The sequence below is a fragment of the Bombina bombina genome, chromosome 6 (genome assembly GCF_027579735.1).
Source record: "Bombina bombina isolate aBomBom1 chromosome 6, aBomBom1.pri, whole genome shotgun sequence".
NCBI classification, from domain to species: Eukaryota; Metazoa; Chordata; class Amphibia; order Anura; family Bombinatoridae; genus Bombina; species Bombina bombina.
The window spans coordinates 483,341,392-483,362,130 of NC_069504.1; positions in this window are offsets into that span (position 1 = coordinate 483,341,392).

Consider the following 20,739-nt stretch of genomic DNA (forward strand, 5'->3'; position numbering starts at 1 on the left):
CCACACATATTATATACCGTTTTTCTCGCCATTAAATGGACTTTCTAAAGATACCATTATTTTCATTATATCTTATAATTTACTATAAATTTTTTTTATAAAATATGAGGAAAAAATGGAAAAAACACACTTTTTCTAACTTTGACCCCCAAAATCTATTACACATCTACAACCACTAAAAAACACCCATGCTAAATAGTTTCTAAATTTTGTCCTGAGTTTAGAAATACCCAATGTTTACACGTTATTTGCTTTTTTTGTAAGTTATAGGGCCATAAATACAAGTAGCACTTCGCTATTTCCAAACCACTTTTTTTTTCAAAATTAGCGCTAGTTACATTGGAACACTGATATCTGTAAGGAATACCTGAATATCCATTGACATGTATATATTTTTTTTTTAGAAGACATCCCAAAGTATTGATCTAAGCCCATTTTGGTATATTTCATGCCACCGTTTCACCGCCAAATGCGATCAAATTAAAAAAAATGTTCACTTTTTCACACATTTTGTCACAAATTTTAGGTTTCCCACTGAAATTATTTACAAACAGCTTCTGCAATTATGGCACAAATGGTTGTAAATGCTTCTCTGGGATCGCCTTTGTTCAGAAATAGCAGACTTATATGGCTTTGGGGTTGCTTTTTGGTAATTAGAAGGCCGCTAAATGCCGCTGCGCACCACACGTGTTTTATGCCCAGCAGTGAAGGGGTTAATTAGGGAGCATGTAGGGAGCTTGTAGGGTTAATTTTAGCTTTAGTTTAGTGTAGTAGACAACTCCAAGTATTGATCTAGGCCAATTTTGGTATATTTCATTCCACCATTTCACCGCCAAATGCGAGCAAATAAAAAAAACCTTTAAATTTTTCACAATTTTAGGTTTCTCACTGAAATTATTTACAAACAGTTTGTGCAATTATGGCACAAATGGTTGTAAAAGCTTCTCTGGGATCCCCTTTGTTCAGAAATAGCAGACATATATGGCTTTGGCGTTGCTTTTTGTTAATTAGAAGGCCGCTAAATGCTGCTGCGCACAACACGTGAATTATGCCCAGCAGTGAAGGAGTTAATTAGGTAGCTTGTAGGGCGCTGGCAGGGTTAATTTTAGCTTTAGTGTAGAGATCAGCCTCCCACCTGACACATCCCACCCCCTGATCCCTCCCAAACAGCTCTCTTCCCTCCCCCACCCCACAATTGTCCCCGCCATCTTAAGTACTGGCAGAAAGTCTGCCAGTACTAAATAAAAGGAGTTTTTTTTATTTTTTAAAAAAATGTATTCTGCTGTAATGGAGCCCTGCCTTAGCCCCCAACCTCCCTGATCCCCCACCAAACAGCTCTATAACCCTCCCTGCTACTTAATTGCCGCCATCTTGGGTACTGGCAGCTGTCTGCCAGTACCCAATTTGCCCCCAAAAATATTTATAAATTTTGCCCCCAAAAATATTTATAAACTTTTCTGTAGTGTAGCAGCCCCCCCCTCAATACCCCCAACCCCCCCCAGATCCTTTTATATATATATATATTTTTTTTTATGTTTTGAACTTTTTTTTTTTTCATTGGTGTCAGTGGCTAATATGCGCGCGCGCGCCCCACGTGCACGCGCGTGCCCCACGTGCACGCGCGCGCCCGCACGCTGCCGCCTCTTTGCTTCCCTTCCCCCCGGAACACTGCACCATTGATACCGGTGCAGAGAGGGCCACAGAGTGGCTCTCTCTGCATCGGAGGCTTGTTAAAAGGTATTGCAGGATGCCTCCATATCGAGGCATCACTGCAATACCCTGAGAGCTGCTGGAAGCAATTGCGATCGCTTCCAGCACTCTCTTAAACAACTGACGTACCAGGTACGTCCATTGTCACTAACTGCTAGTTTTTGCAGGACGTACCTGGTACGTCAGTTGTCATTAAGGGGTTAAATAGATGCAGGCTCACGCCAAGGTGGATGCACAGATGCATATAGGAACAAGCAGAGCAGCACTTGCGTCGTGCAGTGATGATGTCACAGCTGCACAACAACCAGATGCTGCCATGGCAATGGCTTGTGGAGTGGAGGCAGCAGAACTAGGGAGTGGAGGTGGCAGTATGATACCATGACCATCACATCATTAAAGGGACAGTAAAGTCACAAAAAATCTTCCATGATTTAAATAGGGCATGTAATTTTAAACAACTTTCCAATTTACTTTTATTACCAATTTTGCTTTGTTCTCTTGGTATTCTTAGTTGAAAGCTAAATCTAGGAGGTTCATGTGCTAATTTCTTAGAAATAGTAAAGGGGGAGGCGTAGTTCCAGGCAGACCAGCCAGCTGATCCTCCAGACGCCGGGTATGAGCTTCCGGCACTGGTCAAAATCTCCCGTGCGGCTAGAGAGCTTCTGGTGATAGGGAAAGGTGCAGGCTCGAATGAGAACCAAGCAGTTCCAAATGTGGCAAAGAAAAGAAAGAGCAGCACAAAAATATTATTGCAAAAAAATGGATTTTAATCCGGACTTCTTCATAACAAAAAACTAAACACACAGTGTGGAGGTGAGAAAGGGGGAGTGTCCTTATGCATTTCGTGCCGCAGGGCACTTAGTCATAGAATGATATTCTGTTACACAGGGCAAGTATATATACAAATCTACACCAATCACATAGAAGAAAAATTAGAAAATACCTAAACACATGTGATAACAGTTAAAAATAGCAATCGAAAGGATACTATCTTATCATAAAACTTTCGTGACTATGATAGTTACAATTTACTACAATAACCAGCATTTATGGTACACTGTTTTCTGGTAACAAATTAGCTGCAATGTGGAAACATGTTAAGCACTAAAACTTTGTGGCAAGAAATATTTAAAGGAGAACCTGAGAGAAAATGGACTTTGCTGTAGGGTACTTAAAGGGACACTGTACCCAAAAATTTTCTTTTGTAATTCATAAAGAGCATGCAATTTTAAGCAACTGTCTAATTTACTCCTATTATCAATTTTTCTTCGTTCTCTTGCTATCATTATTTGAAAAAGAAGGCATCTAAGCTTTTTTTTGGTTTCAGTACTCTGGACAGCCCTTTTTTATTGGTGGATGAATTTATCCACCAATCAGCAAGGACAACCCAGGTTGTTCACAAAAATGGGCCGGCATCTAAACTTACATTCTTGCATTTCAAATAAAGATACCAAGAGAATGAAGAAAATTTGATAATAGGAGTAAATTAGAAAGTTGCTTAAAATTTCATGCTCAATCTGAATCACAAAAGAATTTTTTTGGGCACAGTGTCCCTTTAACATCGTGTCTGAGTCTTAATTGCTATTAGATAAAGCTAGTCAAGATTACTAACAAATGTCAGAATATGAACTTTACTTGTAAGGTACTTGACATCATGTCTGAGTATTAATGACTATAAGAAAAAAAACTAGTCATATATGGCAAGCAGAAATCTATATGCAATATGATAATCAAATACTAAAAAAATATACTGAAAAAAGGGTGGAGACCCATAATATGTAAAGATATATAAAACAGCAATGAATTGAAATAAATCAATCATAAATTAAAGCCCACAGTATAACAAGAAATGGGAAAATATATAGTAGAAATCTCTATACTTTAATCTATAAAAAAAACTTATATCCCACTCTTTGTTTAAACCGTGAGGTTCTCTTGTATTTAAAGTGAAAATCCAAAATAATTCTTTTTTTGTAAGTATTTTAAATGTATTGCCACCCCTTGGCGGTAAATGTAAACCGTCTATAATCTTAACATTAAAATTGGGAACATTTGTAAAATGATACCAATTAAAATGGTTTGCAACACTTGACGTCTTGACATAATATTTTATGTCTCTCTTATGTTCTCTCATTCCCTTTCTGAGGGTGTGGGAGGTCTGACCCACGTATTGGACCCCACAAAAACCGCACTCCAACAGATAAACCATGAAAGTGGAAGAACAATTAGCATAATAATTAATTTTATATGTCAAGCCTGTCGACATGCTCCTGAAAGTGTCCCCTCTAGAGACAACCTCACAACATCCACAATTGTATGATAAACAAGAAAAGGTTCCCTTGCGATTTAGCCAGTTAGTTTTATTTTTGTTAGGACAACTGGATACTAAACTTGGGGCTAACATATTTCCCAGAGTTGGTGCTTTCTTTGAGACAAATTTTACATTCTTTATATGGGGGGTCAAAGCCTCATCGCCCTCCAAAAGGATCAAATTCCTCTTTAGAATATTACACACCTCATTATATTGTGTGGAATAATGTGTTGAGAACACTATTAATTTCAAGAAACCATCTGTTTCCCTTTTAGACTGTCCCTTTCTTTTATTAACAAGATGCTCCTCCCTCACCTCTGTAATATTTTTGTCTAACAGTGCAGGGTGATAGTCCCTGGCTTGTAACCTTAGTTTAAGATCCTGTGCTTGTTTCTCAAAAAATTTGTCATTTGACGCATTCCTGCGTAGTCTCAAGAATTGGCTCTTGGGTATGGACTTGATTAAATGTTTGGGGTGACAAGACTTGGCATGCAGGATCGTGTTGCCCGCGGTTGGTTTTCTATAAGTGTCAGTCATTACACAACCACTTTGGACACTACCAATCAGTTTCAGATCAAGATATTGGGCCTCACTCACATGTATGCCACCTGTAAACCCCAAATTCAATTCATTCTCATTGATATAGCTAAGAAAATCCTCAAAAACAAAATTTCCCTTAACAATAAAAATAAGGTCATCTATATATCTCATATATAAATGTATGTTGTTCTTAAAGGGATTATCTGTGTTAAATAATATGCCGAGCTCCTACCATACCATAAACAAATTCGTGAATGAGGGGGCAAACTTGGCCCCCATCGCTGTACCACAAATTTGTAAAAAATACTTGTTATCAAACATAAAAAAATTATGGGACAGTAGGAACTCGACACATTCGCAGATATAAGCACAGAACACATCAGAATAATTAGTTCTTTGTTTGAGAAAAAATTCGATGGCCCTAATTCCTAAGGCGTGAGGGATATTGGAATAAAGCAATACCAGAGGAATTTTATCCTTTTGGAGGGTGATGAGGCTTTGACCCCCTATATAAAGAATGTAAAATTTGTCTCAAAGAAAGCCCCAACTCTGGGAAATATGTTAGCCCCAAGTTTAGTATCCAGTTGTCCTAACAAAAATAAAACTAACTGGCTAAATCGCAAGGGAACCTTTTCTTGTTTATCATACAATTGTGGATGTTGTGAGGTTGTCTCTAGAGGGGACACTTTCAGGAGCATATCGACAGGCTTGACATATAAAATTAATTATTATGCTAATTGTTCATCTACTTTCGTGGTTTATCTGTTGGAGTGCGGTTTTTGTGGGGTCCAATACGTGGGTCAGACCTCCCGCACCCTCAGAAAGCGAATGGGAGAACATAAGAGAGACATAAAATATAATGTCAAGACGTCAAGTGTTGCAAACCATTTTAATTGGTATCATTTTACTAATGTTCCCAATTTTAATGTTAAGATTATAGACAGTGTACATTTACCGCCAAGGGGTGGCAATAAATTTAAAATACTTACAAAAAAAAAATTATTTTGGATTTTCACTTTAAATACAAGAGAACCTCACGGTTTAAACAAAGAGTGGGATATAAGTTTTTTTATAGATTAAAGTATAGAGATTTATACTATATATTTTCCCATTTCTTGTTATACTGTGGGCTTCAATTTATGATTGATTTATTTCAATTCATTGCTGTTTTATATATCTTTACATATTATGGGTCTCCCCCCTTTTTTCAGTATATTTTTTTAGTATTTGATTATCATATTGCATATAGATTTCTGCTTGCCATATATGACTAGTTTTTTTTCTTATAGTCATTAATACTCAGACACGATGTCAAGTACCTTACAAGTAAAGTTCATTTTCTGACATTTGTTAGTAATCTTGACTAGCTTTATCTAATAGCAATTAAGACTCAGACACGATGTTAAGTACCCTACAGCAAAGTCCATATTCTCCCAGGTTCTCCTTTAAATATTTCTTGCCACAAAGTTTTAATGCTTAACATGTTTCCACATTGCAGCTAGTTTGTTACCAGTAAACAGTGTACCATAAATGCTGGTTATTGTAGTAAATTGTAACTATCATAGTCACAAAAGTGTTATGATAAGATAGTATCCTTTCGATTGCTATTTTTAACTGTTATCACATGTGTTTAGGTATTTTCTAATTTTTCTTCTATGTGATTGGTGTAGATTTGTATATATACTTGCCCTGTGTAACAGAAAATCACCTATGACTAAGTGCCCTGCGGCACAAAACGCGTAAGGACACTCCCCCTTTCTCACCTCCATACTATGTGTTTAGTTTTTTTGTTATGAAGAAGTCCGGATTAAAATCCATTTTTTTGCAATAATATTTTTGTGCTGCTCTTTCTTTTCTTTGCTATTTTCTTAGACCTGTTTGGAACAGCCAATAGAATGCAAGCTCAATCCTATTGGCTGATTGGATCAACCAATAGGATTGAACTTCAATCCTATTGGCTGATTGCAACAGCCAATAGGATTTTTTCTACCTTAATTCCGATTGACTGATAGAATTCTATCAGCCAATCGGAGTCTAAGTGACACCATCTTGGATGACGTCACTTAAAGGTACCTTCATTCATCTTTAGTCGTCGAATGAAGAGGATGCTCCACGTCGGATGTCTTGAAGATGTACCAGCGCTGGATGGATGAAGATAGAAGATGCTGTCTGGAGGACCACTTCGCCGTCTGGAGGACCACTTTTAGAATGTTGTTTTTTTTTGGGGGGTTGCCATCTTTTTTTAATAAAATAAGGTAGAGTAAGAAATCAACAAATTTCATGTCAGAAATAGACAAATTATACAGTAATTACTGAAAAGAATACTATATTTTACAATTTGATACAGTTTGGTATAACAAAAAAATGATTTATACAAACCATTATCATTCACACAGTCTAGCTTAATATATTCAACAACTTTCTGCAAATCTGTCTATTCTATTTCTTTTTTTTTTTTTAACAAGCTTTATTGATGCATGTAAATAACCATAAAATGATATCATTCCACAGACAATAATGGTACAGGTATAACTACAATGGTGGAGTTTCGATGATGTCAGTTGCCATAATGTCTTTTAAGGAAGACAGTCTCAAAATGCTTGTAGGTTTTTTCTTTTTCTTTTTAAAATGAAACATGTAAACAAACTTAGAAATAATATAACTTGACTATGTATCTGGAATAACAATAATACAAGTTCTTAGCCTATTATTTACGTTTGCACTCAGAGCTCCGTGTGAATAGTATTCAACCTATTACCTGTATCTAAATGAGGTTCATCTGTGGCTGTGCTGTCTAGAGATGTGTGAGGTGTATCGGCTGTATGGATATATGTTTCCCAGTAAAGAGTCATTGCACAGTAAAAGTCTGGCCTATTGGTTTTGTAATAATGATATTTCTCCAAGGATAGGAGTGTTGATACGTTCTGTTTCCAGCTTATCTTTGATGGAATTACTTGTTGCTTCCATAGTCGTGGAATCAGTTGGCGCTACTGAGCATGATATATAATAATGTGGATTTGTACTTACATTTAATCTTAGGAGGTCTATTGAACAATAAAGTTAAAGGATCATATGGGATCTTATGTAAAAGAACACTCTGCATTTCTTTGTGGATGTCCTGCCAATAGGGTTGCAATATAGGACATTCCCACCAAATATGGTAAAGTGTGCCTATCTGTTTACAAGCTCTCCATCATGAAGGGTCAGATTGATTATAAATTTTGGCTAATCTGCTTGGATGAAGGTACCACCTTCCCAAGAGTTTCATATTTGTTTCTGTAATGCTCATTGAGGAAGGTGATTTGCCCATTTGCTGGAACATGGTGTTCCATATCTCCGGTGGTACTTTAAAGCCCAGCTCTGACTCCCAGACTTTAGTATATGAGGGGAGATCTTTGAAGTGTACATCTAATAAAATTCTGTACAGTGCAGATAGCGTACTCTTCATAGGAAGAGCGGTCCAATATAAAAGTTAAAAAGCATTTAGGTTCCTCACCAGGTTTGTTTTATCTCTATTTTGCGTGATAAAGTGAGATAGTTGGAGATATTCAACAATCTTTGGAAATATGGACTATGCTTTCTATTAATGATGCCTTTGTTAAAATAGCCCCTTTCTCCATAACAGAGTGGCATGGTAGGCCCGTTGTTATATTATATAAACCATCTGCCCAGATATGTTGATGTGAAGGAAGCTCAACATTATGGAGTAAGGGAGTGAGTGGCGAAGGGATTGTAGATATGCCATTCCGAGATCTGGTAAAAGTGTCCCAGGTGGTCAAGGTGTCTCTAATTAATGTAGGAGTGGGCGTGGTAATATGTCTATGTTGTCTACGTGTCCAGCAGATTGCCCCTAAACTTTTCGTGTTAGCTAAATCGTGTTTCACCCATTCCTTATTTTGCAAATTCTTGCTCCAATCAACAATCCTAGTTAGTTGTGCCGCTTGCTTATATAGATCTAGATTAGGAACTCCTAGCCCTCCCCTATCTCTACTTCTGTATAATGTGGGTTTTGCTATTCTGGGTTTTTTGTGGGCCCATATGAATGCATTGGCTAACGTTTGCGCCGTGCGCATGTAATGCGTGGGCAATTGGATCGGCACTGTCTGAAATACATAAAGGAAACGAGGGAGTATGCTCATTTTGAAGGCTTGTATCCTGCCTAGCCAGGAAAGGTGTTTAGTTTGCCAGACTTTCAGATCTTCCTGAACAGTTTTAAGTAGATTTTGATAATTTAGCTGGAATAGTGAATCTCTTGATTGTGCTATCTGTATTCCCAAGTATTTTATTGAGTTATGCCTTTGCGTAAACTGGTATTGTGTTTTAATCTGACTATTCATCTGGTCTGTTAACCTAACTCCCATAAATTCCAATTTGGATATATTCATTTTGTAGTTTGATAGGTTACTATATGTTTTGATTTCCAGCATTAGCGACGTTATGGACTGCTGCGGGGAGGTTAATGTAAAAAGGATATCATCTGCATACAATGTTGTTTTATACTGCGTGTCTCCTATCTGGATCCCCTGTATCTCTTTGTTATTTCTGACATTAGATGCTAGGATCTCCATGGCCAACACAAATAATAAGGGAGAGAGAGAGCATCCCTGTCTTGTTCCGTTAAAAATGGGGAAGGGAGACTGTATATTTCGCTACAGGAAACCAGACATATAACCAAAGCTCCTTTGCTATTAAACTGGGAGGCAGATATTGCAACAGAGTATGCAATGGACGATTGGAATGATATATTTCATTATGCCAGTAAGGGTCTCATTAGTGCAGACCTAAGAGAGAATGTGTTGAAGACTACCTTTAGGTGGTATCTGACACCAGTAAAAACATCCCATATGGTGCCAGGAAGCTCTAAACTTTGCTATAGAGGGTGTAAGGTTAGGGGATCATACCTTCACATGTGGTGGGATTGCCCTAAAGTCCAAAACATATGGCGAGAGCTATCTTTATTGCTGAGCACGCTATTAGATGAACAGATCTCGCTCACCTCGGCTCAAGCATTATTGCACGAGACGTTTCCAAGACTAAACAAACATATAAATACTTTTATCCGAATTCTCTGTACCACCACAAGAATAGCCATAGCTAAATACTGGAAAAGAGAGATACCGACGTGGACAGAAGTCTTAACTAGATTACAGATGGTGTATTCGATGTACGAGACAGCAGCATATGTACAAGACACAGAGACTTTGTTCCAGAAGATCTGGTTTTATTGGATACTTAGGGGTAACACAAGAACATGATAGAAGGGGATAGGGGAAATCCTTAGAGGAGGGAGATGGAGAGCTGATATGATAGTCTAATCAATAAAGGGAAAGAAAACTGATGAGTGAGCTACTAATAGCTATATAGATAGAAATTAGGGCAGCAGGTACCCGTGATTCCGTTAGTTCTATATTTTGTGATTCCTGGTGTGTTGAGTTTTGTTTAGTTGGTTTTAATTAAATGAATAATATTGTTAAAGCTACAAGAATACTACCCCCCAGGATTAAGTATATCCAATAGAGATTGTTAAATCCACTGATATATGAAAGGAGAAACTAAGGGAAAAGTATTGAAAATGGGAGGAACCTCCATATGCCTAGAGATGGATTGCTGCAACTTTAGCAGTTCAGATAGACTGTTGGCATCTCATTGAAAAGAAAAACAAAGAAGAATGCTGGCGGTTTTCTGGGAAATTTTTCTCAGGGAACTGTTCTTAGATGTGAACCACCGTCTTGTCAAGATACACTTATGGGAAGAACATTATGGGTTTTAATATTGGATGGGTTTTTTTTTTCTTTCTTTGTAAGCTGTATGCATTTTACTTGATGTATTTGGTGGAGGTTTGTGGTTAATAAAAATTATTTTATCTAAAAATGGGGAAGGGATCTGATAATGAGTCATTTAATTTGACGCAGGCTTTTGGTGCGTGGTATAAAGCAAACATTTTTCCTATAAGTTTGTCCCCTATACTAAATCTAGTTAAAGTGGATTTTAGAAATAACCAGTCCAGTCTATCGAAGGCCTTTTCGGCATTGATAGCCAGGAAGATTGAGGGGGTATCATGGGTTTGAGAATATTCTAATAAGTTGAATAACTTAATAGTATTATCCCTTGCCTCCCTATATGGTACAAAAGCCACTTGATTGGGATGTATGAGATGTGGTAGAAATCTATTGAGTCTGGATGTGATGACTTTTGCATAAAGTTTAATGTCCACATTTAATAATGAAATAGGGTGGAAGTTGGCAGGAGTGTCTGTTGGTTTTCCAGGTTTTGGAATCACAGAAATGTGGGCTTCCAGCATTGTGGATGGGAAGGGACTTTGTTGGTCTGTTTTTTTAAAGAGCGTACATAAATGTGGTAGCAAAATAGGTGCAATTGTTTTGTAATATGGGACCGTAAATCCATCAGGACCCGGACTCTTTCCAGTGAGCATTTGTTTAAGTGCCGTTAGAATTTCTGTGGTTGTTATAGGGGCTTCTAATTCTTCTGCTTGGGATTTGGTTAACTGGGGCAAGGGGGTTTCTAATAAGTAGTTTTTAAGACTATCATCTACATTTGTTAAGGGTGCTTCCTTGTTGAGACTATAAAGCTTAGCATAGTATTCTAGAAACTGGAAGAGAATTTCTGGCGTGGTATTTACCGTCTTATGTGTGGATGTTTTTATTTCGTGTACAAAGGTTTTTAACTTTCTCAATTTTAGGGCACGAGCCAGAAATTTCCCCGCCCTGTTGTTTTCGTAATAAAACTTTTGCTTAGTTTTTAATGCTAGTGTGTTAGCTTATTTTAATATTTGATCATGAACCGATTTCCTAGCTGCCATCAATTCAGTAAGAACATGAGAGTCTAGAGGGTTTTGTTTGTGTGCATATTCCAGTTTTAACAGTAATTCTGTTGATTGCTGGTAATATAAATGTGCTTTTTTTTCTTATATATGACTGTTGCTTAATAAACTCACCCGTAATAAAGCACTTATGGGCTTCCCAGATCGCAAATAAATCTGTTTCAGGGAGTTAAACTGAAAGTACTCTAGAAGTAATTTTTCTGTTTTATGTATGAAATCAGGAGAGTCCAATAAGTTCTCATCTAGCTTCCATATGAAAGTGCTTTTTGGCGCTGATGGCCAATTGAGCTGTGTGAGTCTGACCATACAGTATGCGATAATTTAGATGACAAAACGTTAGTCAGGCCTTTTTGGTTAGTTAACTGATAGTCAATCCTACTATAAGAGCGGTATGGGGAAGAGAAGAAAGTGTAGTCTTTTTGAGTGGGATGTAAGCATCTCCAAATGTCAAACAGTGTCTGATCACGCATTAAGGTCCATATCTGCTTAACCGTGCCCTTGGATATGGTGGGCTTAGGGTTTGAGGTATCTAGGTTCGGCTGTATGGGTATATTGAAATCCCCCCCAAAGTAGAGAGCCCCTTTAGCGTGATCTAAAATGTGAGCAAAATACTTTTTAAAAAAGGGGAGCTGCTTAGTATTTGTAGCATATAAATTAACTAACGTTACCGGGGTGCCATACAGCAGGCCGAACACACACAAAAACCTGCCCTCTGTGTCCGTATGTGTTTGTATATGAGTAAAGGATATATGCTTGCTTATAAGAATGCTTACTCCGTTCCGTTTGTGATCGAATGAGCTGTGGAAATTCTGCGTGTAATGTGATCCCATATATTTGGGTTCTTTAGATTTTAATAAGTGCGTCTCCTGAAGAAAAAGGATATCTCCCCCTTTTCTTCAGAGGTCTTGAAATGCTATGGAACGTTTCTGCGGTGAGTTCAGACCCGTAGCGTTCTGGCTTATCAATGTAATAACTTTGTTATTAGATGCCATTGTTCCACAATGTATTTATATCATTATCCTTATATTTATACCAATACCAAAGACTCTTTAAAAGTGTACTGAATATGAGTGCAGCGCTCTGTGCATACTTTTAAAACCATTTTCCAGATACAAAACAATAACAACAAAATAAACAATAAACAAGATTTAAATGAATAACATTTTTTATACCCTAAAGGTATGTATTTCAGTACTCAGTATTTTAGTGTCATTTGACGTTAAGAAATAAAGAGGAGGTAGTGACCAGCTCCCTGGCATGCTTTCGTGTCTAGTTCTGATTATCGCCTATCTATCTCATATATTTCATTAAACCTGTTCTGCATTCTATTCCTGACGCTGTTTACCAAAACATCTAGCAGTGCTAAATTCTATCTGGTCTACATACATATAACAACAATGTTTAAATAACCTTAAAGCCTATTTTCTATCTTAATGTAATGATCTGTAGTAATACATTACCCAAGCATACTTCCATCTCGCCGTTCCTATACAACAATGCTCGCCATTTATTATAAATTTTAAAGAAACTACATGACTGTTCTTTAGCCTAATCAGTGTCTCTTAATGAAGAGTGAGGGGTCCTAGCAGATAACTGGCTTCTTGGTTTGGAAGCCACCCTCTGCCATCTTTTAGGGTGTACTTGAGCTGTTTTCTTCTTAGGTGGTTCTTTAGACTCTTCCGTGTCCAGAATCCTCGGAGGCTCTATTTCCAATGCTGAGCAAAGGTCACCAATCTCTACCGTGGTTCTGCAAGACAGTTTCCTATTGCCATGCAATACATAAAGATGGAAGGGGAATCCCCATCTATAGAGAATTGTTTTCTGACGCAGGAGAGATGTAAGAGGTGCTAGCTCCCTTCTTCTCTGCAAAGTCCGTTGCAATAGATCTTGAAAGAATTGGAGCACTACACCCCTAAATTTTACTGGCTGATTTTTATGGGAGAGATTTAAGATTTCTTCCTTTTCCATGAACTCCTTAAACTTCATGATAATGCCCCTTGGGGGTGCTGTGTCAGGTGGTTTTGGCCTGAGCGCCCTATGCACTCTAACCCAAGGTATATCTGTAGTTGGTGTTCCTTAAGTGCACAAAGAGAGCTGGAAGATATGTTGGGAGATCCTTGGGGAGCACAGATTCTGGTATACCTCGTATTCTGAGGTTCTTTCTGCGGCTCCTATTCTCAAGGTCCTCTATTTTATTATACAGTTCAGCCACCAAAATCGTGTGATGTGAGGCAGTATCTTGGACAGTATTAATTTCATCTTGTAGATGATCTGTAAATTCCTCTAATGCCTCTACTCTGTTGCCTATGGTGTGAAGATCTTGTTTGATTTTGGCTATTTCTTCTCTTATGCAGGAGTGTATGATGTCTGCAATGTCCTGTTTGGACGCTAGTGTAGAAAGAAGTGTGTTCGGTACTGATGTGCTCTCTTCTGAGTCGCCCATGCTTTTTTGTAGTGTGTTCTCTCTATTCTTTGGTGAGGTGCTTACTTCTTCGCCCATTCTGGACTTTGAACCCATAGGGGAGAAGAACTGATCCACTGGGTTATCTTTTTGACCAGTTGTTTTAGGTGGTTTGGTAGATTTTAGCAATTTTTTGGTATTCATATTACCCTTTTACCCTGAGCTCTTTCCTCCACTTAGTAGTGTTCACAGATTTAGTCACCAAGAAATGCCAGTACTTATGACTTATTATCTTGTCGTTTGAATCCTGGTGCATTTAATAGCTGCAGATTTTCTTATACCACAGTGCCCAGAGTTTGGTTTATATAAATAATGAGCTAATAGTGTCTCTATCATGGGCTGTGAGGCTACAGAAGTCTATAGGTGATTGATCGCTACCGCACACTACAAGTAACGTTGCTGCACGTAGCTGTAGCCAATACTCCTAGGCCCTTATCATATACATAGGCCGCACTGCACAGCGTTAATTTTCCTTTGCTGCTAACCTCTGTTTCTTCTGTTAAGTGTGATCAGTCCACGGGTCATCATTACTTCTGGGATATTACTCCTCCCCAACAGGAAGTGCAAGAGGATTCACCCAGCAGAGCTGCATATAGCTCCTCCCCTCTACGTCACTCCCAGTCATTCTCTTGCACCCAACGACTAGATAGGATGTGTGAGAGGACTATGGTGATTATACTTAGTTTTATATCTTCAATCAAAAGTTTGTTATTTTAAAATAGCACCGGAGTGTGTTATTATCTCTCTGGCAGAGTTTGAAGAAGAATCTACCAGAGTTTTGCTATGATTTTAGCCGGAGTAGTTAAGATCATATTGCTGTTCTCGGCCATCTGAGGAGTGAGGTAAACTTCAGATCAGGGGACAGCGGGCAGATGAATCTGCATAGAGGTATGTAGCAGTTTTTATTTTCTGACAATGGAATTGATGAGAAAATCCTGCCATACCGATATAATGTCATGTATGTATACTTTACACTTCAGTATTCTGGGGAATGGTACTTCACTAGAATTACACTGTAAGAAATACATAAAGCTGTTTAATAACTAGAGATTATGTTTAACGTTTTTGCTGGAATGTAAAATCGTTTTCATTTACTGAGGTACTGAGTGAATAAATGTTTGGGCACTATTTTTCCACTTGGCAGTTGCTTAATCTGTTTTTCTGACAGTTTCTGTTCTCCCTCACTGCTGTGTGTGAGGGGGAGGGGCCGTTTTTTGGCGCTTTTACTATGCATCAAATATTTCAGTCAGCAACTCATTGTATTCCCTGCATGATCCGGTTCATCTCTACAGAGCTCAGGGGTCTTCAAAACTTATTTTGAGGGAGGTAATTTCTCTCAGCAGAGCTGTGAGAATTATAGTTTGACTGAGATAAAAAACGTTTATTCTGTAATTTGTTTCCTGCTTTCAGAATTTGTTATCTTTGCTAATGGGATTAAACCTTTGCTAAAGTTGTGTTGTTTACAAGGATTGAGGCTATAACTGTTTCAATTTATTAATTTTCAACTGTCATAGATCTTCTGTGCTTCTTAAAGGCACAGTACATTTTAATATTATTCTAATTGAATTGTATTTCCAAGTTGCAAGTTTATTTGCTAGTGTGTTAAACATGTCTGATTCAGAGGATGATACCTGTGTCATTTGTTGCAATGCCAAAGTGGAGCCCAATAGAAATTTATGTACTAACTGTATTGATGCTACTTTAAATAAAAGTCAATCTGTACAAATTGAACAAATTTCACCAAACAACGAGGGGAGAGTTATGCCGACTAACTCGCCTCACGTGTCAGTACCTACATCTCCCGCTCAGAGGGAGGTGCGTGATATTGTAGCGCCGAGTACATCTGGGCGGCCATTACAAATCACATTACAGGATATGGCTACTGTTATGACTGAGGTTTTGGCTAAATTACCAGAACTTAGAGGTAAGCGTGATCACTCTGGGGTGAGAACAGAGTGCGCTGATAATATTAGGGCCATGTCAGACACTGCGTCACAGGTGGCAGAACATGAGGACGGAGAACTTCATTCTGTGGGTGACGGTTCTGATCCAAACAGACTGGATTCAGATATTTCAAATTTTAAATTTAAACTGGAAAACCTCCGTGTATTACTAGGGGAGGTGTTAGCGGCTCTGAATGATTGTAACACAGTTGCAATACCAGAGAAAATGTGTAGGTTGGATAAATATTTTGCGGTACCGACGAGTACTGAGGTTTTTCCTATACCTAAGAGACTTACTGAAATTGTTACTAAGGAGTGGGATAGACCCGGTGTGCCGTTCTCACCCCCTCCGATATTTAGAAAAATGTTTCCAATAGACGCCACCACAAGGTACTTATGGCAAACGGTCCCTAAGGTGGAGGGAGCAGTTTCTACCTTAGCTAAGCGTACCACTATCCCGGTGGAGGATAGCTGTGCTTTTTCAGATCCAATGGATAAAAAGTTAGAGGGTTACCTTAAGAAAATGTTTGTTCAACAAGGTTTTATATTGCAACCCCTTGCATGCATTGCGCCGATCACGGCTGCAGCGGCATTCTGGATTGAGTCTCTGGAAGAGAACATTGGTTCAGCTACTCTGGACGACATTACGGACAGGCTTAGAGTCCTTAAACTAGCTAATTCATTCATTTCGGAGGCCGTAGTACATCTTACTAAACTTACGGCGAAGAATTCAGGATTCGCCATTCAGGCACGCAGGGCGCTGTGGCTAAAATCCTGGTCAGCTGATGTTACTTCTAAGTCTAAATTGCTTAATATACCTTTCAAAGGGCAGACCTTATTCGGGCCCGGGTTGAAAGAGATTATCGCTGACATTACAGGAGGTAAAGGCCATGCCCTGCCTCAGGACAAAGCCAAAGCCAAGACTAGACAGTCTAATTTTCGTTCCTTTCGTAATTTCAAAGCAGGAGCAGCATCAACTTCCTCTGCACCAAAACAGGAAGGAGCTGTTGCTCGCTACAGACAAGGCTGGAAACCTAACCAGTCCTGGAACAAGGGCAAGCAGACTAGGAAACCTGCTGCTGCCCCTAAAACAGCATGAATTGAGGGCCCCCGATCCGGGATCGGATCTAGTGGGGGGCAGACTTTCTCTCTTCGCCCAGGCTTGGGCAAGAGATGTTCAGGATCCCTGGGCGCTAGAGATAATATCTCAGGGATACCTTCTGGACTTCAAATACTCTCCTCCAAGAGAGAGATTTCATCTGTCAAGATTGTCAACAATCCAGACAAAGAAAGAGGCGTTTCTACGCTGCGTACAAGAGCTCTTGTTAATGGGAGTAATCCATCCAGTTCCACGATCGGAACAGGGACAGGGGTTTTACTCAAATCTGTTTGTGGTTCCCAAAAAAGAGGGAACTTTCAGACCAATCCTGGACTTAAAGATCCTAAACAAATTCCTAAGAGTTCCATCGTTCAAGATGGAGACTATTCGGACAATTTTACCTATGATCCAAGAGGGTCAATACATGACCACTGTAGATTTAAAAGATGCTTACCTTCACATACCGATTCACAAAGATCATTATCGGTACCTAAGGTTTGCCTTCCTAGACAGGCATTACCAGTTTGTGGCTCTTCCATTCGGATTGGCTACAGCTCCAAGAATCTTCACAAAGGTTCTGGGTGCTCTTCTGGCGGTACTAAGACCGCGGGGAATCTCGGTAGCTCCATACCTAGACGACATTCTGATACAAGCTTCAAGCTTTCAAACTGCCAAGTCTCATACAGAGTTAGTGCTGGCATTTCTAAGGTCACATGGATGGAAGGTGAACGAAAAGAAAAGTTCACTCGTTCCACTCACAAGAGTTCCCTTCCTGGGGACTCTTATAGATTCTGTAGAAATGAAGATTTACCTGACAGAGGACAGGCTAACAAGACTTCAAAGTGCTTGCCGCACCCTTCATTCCATTCAACACCCGCCAGTGGCTCAATGCATGGAGGTAATCGGCTTAATGGTAGCGGCAATGGACATAGTACCCTTTGCACGCTTACACCTCAGACCACTGCAACTGTGCATGCTAAGTCAGTGGAATGGGGATTACTCAGACTTATCCCCTTCTCTGAATCTGGATCAAGAGACCAGAAATTCTCTTCTATGGTGGCTTTCTCGGCCACATCTGTCCAGGGGGATGCCATTCAGCAGACCAGACTGGACAATTGTAACAACAGACGCCAGCCTTCTAGGTTGGGGTGCCGTCTGGAATTCTCTGAAGGCTCAGGGACAATGGAGTCAGGAGGAGAGTCTCCTGCCAATAAACATTCTGGAATTGAGAGCAGTTCTCAATGCCCTCCTGGCTTGGCCCCAGTTGACAACTCGGGGGTTCATCAGGTTTCAGTCGGACAACATCACGACTGTAGCTTACATCAACCATCAGGGAGGGACAAGAAGCTCCCTAGCTATGATGGAAGTATCAAAGATAATTTGCTGGGCAGAGTCTCACTCTTGCCACCTGTCAGCAATCCACATCCCGGGAGTGGAGAACTGGGAGGCGGATTTCTTAAGTCGTCAGACTTTTCATCCGGGGGAGTGGGAACTTCATCCGGAGGTCTTTGCCCAAATACTTCGACGTCGGGGCAAACCAGAGATAGATCTCATGGCGTCTCGACAGAACGCCAAGCTTCCTCGTTACGGGTCCAGATCCAGGGATCCAGGAGCAGTCCTGATAGATGCTCTGACAGCACCTTGGGACTTCAGGATGGCTTACGTGTTTCCACCCTTCCCGTTGCTTCCTCGATTGATTGCCAGAATCAAACAAGAGAGAGCATCAGTGATTCTAATCGCACCTGCGTGGCCACGCAGGACTTGGTATGCAGACCTGGTGGACATGTCATCCTGTCCACCTTGGTCTCTACCTCTGAAACAGGACCTTCTGATACAGGGTCCCTTCAAACATCAAAATCTAACTTCTCTGAAGCTGACTGCTTGGAAATTGAACGCTTGATTTTATCAAGACGTGGATTTTCTGAGTCAGTTATTGATACCTTAATACAGGCTAGGAAACCTGTTACCAGAAAGATTTACCATAAGATATGGCGTAAATACCTATATTGGTGTGAATCCAAAGGTTACTCTTGGAGTAAGGTTAGGATTCCTAGGATATTGTCTTTTCTACAAGAAGGTTTAGAAAAGGGTTTATCTGCTAGTTCATTAAAGGGACAGATCTCAGCTCTGTCCATTCTGTTACACAAACGTCTGTCAGAAGTTCCTGACGTCCAGGCTTTTTGTCAGGCTTTGGCCAGGATTAAGCCTGTGTTTAAAACTGTTGCTCCACCATGGAGTTTAAACCTTGTTCTTAATGTTTTACAGGGCGTTCCGTTTGAACCCCTTCATTCCATTGATATAAAGTTGTTATCTTGGAAAGTTCTATTTTTAATGGCTATTTCCTCGGCTCGAAGAGTCTCTGAATTATCAGCCTTACATTGTGATTCTCCTTATTTGATTTTTCATTCGGATAAGGTAGTCCTGCGTACTAAACCTGGGTTCTTACCTAAGGTAGTTACTAACAGGAATATCAATCAAGAGATTGTTGTTCCTTCTTTATGCCCAAATCCTTCTTCAAAGAAGGAACGTCTACTGCACAACCTGGATGTAGTCAGTGCTCTAAAATTTTACTTACAGGCAACTAAGGAATTTCGACAAACGTCTTCTCTGTTTGTCATTTACTCTGGGCAGAGGAGAGGTCAAAAAGCTTCCGCTACCTCTCTTTCTTTTTGGCTTCGTAGCATAATTCGTTTAGCTTATGAGACTGCTGGACAGCAGCCTCCTGAAAGAATTACAGCTCATTCTACTAGAGCTGTGGCTTCCACTTGGGCCTTCAAGAATGAGGCCTCTGTTGAACAGATTTGCAAGGCTGCAACTTGGTCTTCGCTTCATACTTTTTCCAAATTTTACAAATTTGACACTTTTGCTTCATCGGAGGCTATTTTTGGGAGAAAGGTTCTTCAGGCAGTGGTTCCTTCTGTATAAAGAGCCTGCCTATCCCTCCCGTCATCCGTGTACTTTTGCTTTGGTATTGGTATCCCAGAAGTAATGATGACCCGTGGACTGATCACACTTAACAGAAGAAAACATAATTTATGCTTACCTGATAAATTCCTTTCTTCTGTAGTGTGATCAGTCCACGGCCCGCCCGGTTTTTAAGGCAGGTAAATATTTTTTAATTTATACTCCAGTCACCACTTCACCCTTGGCTTTTCCTTTCTCGTTGGTCCTTGGTCGAATGACTGGGAGTGGGAGGAGCTATATGCAGCTCTGCTGGGTGAATCCTCTTGCACTTCCTGTTGGGGAGGAGTAATATCCCAGAAGTAATGATGACCCGTGGACTGATCACACTACAGAAGAAAGGAATTTATCAGGTAAGCATAAATTATGTTTCTTCTGTTATGTGTGATCAGTCCACGGGTCATCATTTCTTCTGGGATATAACTCCTCCCCAACAGGAAATGCAAGAGGATTCACCCAGCAGAGCTGCATATAGCTCCTCCCCTCTACGTCAGTCCCAGTCATTCTCTTGCACCCAACGACTAGATAGGATGTGTGAGAGGACTATGGTGATTATACTTAGTTTTTATGACTTCAATCAAAAGTTTGTTATTTTACAATAGCACCGGAGCGTGTTATTACTTCTCTGGCAGAGTTTGAGGAAGAATCTGCCAGAGTTTTTTTACTATGATTTTAACCGGAGTAGTTAAGATCATATTGCTGTTCTCGGCCATCTGAGGGAGGTAAAAGCTTCAGATCAGGGGGCAGCGGGCAGATGAATCTGCATTGAGGTATGTAGCAGTTTTTATTTTCTGAATGGAATTGATGAGAAAATCCTGCCATACCGTTATAATGACATGTATGTATACACTTCAGTATTCTGGGGATGGTATT